Genomic DNA, 2016 nt, shown 5'->3' on the forward strand with positions numbered 1-2016 from the left:
AGCTTATTTCTGCCAAAATTTCCCTGTGTAATCTGAATTTGGTATACAAAGAAATGTAGCTATAATGGTGGCAATATATTCATTGTGATTAGGATTTACTGATTATGTATATATTTTAGAAGGGTGCAGCACACCACATTTTTATTTTAAATTGTATTCATTTTTATTACAATATGTAGGATTTATGATCATTATCTTGATCTGGGTGCCAGCAGCTATGTTTATTATATATAAATATACATTTTATTAGGAGTACCTCTCTTGCAGAAGTTTAGTCTAAAGTTTCAGTCAAAGTGTGCCTTTTAAAGCAATCAGCTCTTCTGGAGTTTCTCTTTAGCTAACCCCTAATGTCCTGTGAATCCTTTGGCATGCAATGCTCTATTAACACATATTCAAAACATTTTACATCATGAACACTTTTATTACAATAGTACTCCTTTTAGCAAACAGTACCCAAGTAAATTTTAGGTAAATTTCTGTTTTGCATATGCTGATCAAGCCCTGTATGAACAAACTGTACTTTCCATGCAATGGTGTTCTACTTTAGCAAGGCTAATGCATTACAAAGCCTGTGGGTGCCGAATTTAAGGCCTAGTATGTAAAACTGTAATGATGAACCGACTAATGTTTGATGAGAGCCTATTTCTACATACTGCTTGATAGTGTTAATTACATACACAAAAAATTACCTAAAAGCATAGCTCAGTCTCACCAATTGTTTTTTCACTCCAGCCAACTAAAGAAATTCACCAGTATATTCACACACAGCATAACTGATAGAGGAAAAACAAGTCTGACCATGGCATTCATCTTTTTATATTTTGTTTGTTGAAGCCCTTATTTATCTTTCTTCTACAATGAAAGTGAATACAAAACATGGGCTGTGTCAAAATACACAAAACATGAACTCGTTCCTGATAAAAGAGGTCAAACATTTTTCTATTCTCAAAGTAGTATTACAAGGAAAGTAAGACCTCACACATCTTCGTTCTGCAGGGTGATAGCAGTCATGTTTAACAAGATTTTTACTCACAACAGGCATTCTGTAGCATTTTTGTGTTCCTAGAACCTGATTGTTATCTATCCTGGTATGCTGTATGAGTGTGACCTGTAATTTAACATACATTGGGATTTTTATGATTTAGTAACAGATTAATACTTAACCAAGACTATGAGCTTTAGGTCAAAGGTGGAATTTGTTGGTAAAAGCAGCAGGTCTGTAAAGAGAGGGACTACTTGTATGAGACGCATCACCAGCTTTATGAGCAAAGCCAAGACCAGCAAGCTCCCCCTCTCTGTGTATACATGCAGAACTATTTATACATTGCAGATATATGTTCAGCACGTGATAAACAAGCAGCCCCATCAGTATGTTATTGTGCACATTTGTTCTGCCTATCACATATCAGGAAGCAGATATTAAGTGCTGAACAACTGGCAGCTGGGCATCAATCAAGCCAAGAAAAACTGTGCTAAGATAGTTGTGTTTTTCAGAGCAAAGTCCATAGAGTATAAATAATGAGAAGCTAACGCTTAACTGGGTTGGAAATCTTTTAGTCATAAAGAAAAAGCTTTGAAATGACTTCATCTATACACCAAGATGTACAGACAGCTGTATTTCACAACCATGCAGTATTTTATTTACTGGAAGGTTTTTTGGCTTCTAAAATGCCTTTAACCTGACTGCCATGCTGACCATTTAGCTTTAATGATTTGAAGGTTACTGACTTCCAACTTCCCTGCATACTTCTGGGTTATTGACACAGAAAGTGATTATGCCAGTGGGGCAGCATAAAAGCCAGGCAGATAGCAATTTCAAAAGGTGGAGTGAATGGCAGTCCTCATATTTTGTCTTGACAAATGTTCCTAATACTGATGTGCAGCATACATAAGAACAAGTGATGTTTTTTCCCACCTAGACTTAAAGCAGACCTAGCACCAGAATTTAACTTTACATAAAAAGGGTAGAAAACCCTTTCATATAAGGTAAAAATTACCTCTATTTGGGGGGGGGGG

The sequence above is a fragment of the Pyxicephalus adspersus genome, unplaced genomic scaffold, assembly GCF_032062135.1.
Source record: "Pyxicephalus adspersus unplaced genomic scaffold, UCB_Pads_2.0 Sca822, whole genome shotgun sequence".
NCBI lineage: Eukaryota > Metazoa > Chordata > Amphibia > Anura > Pyxicephalidae > Pyxicephalus > Pyxicephalus adspersus.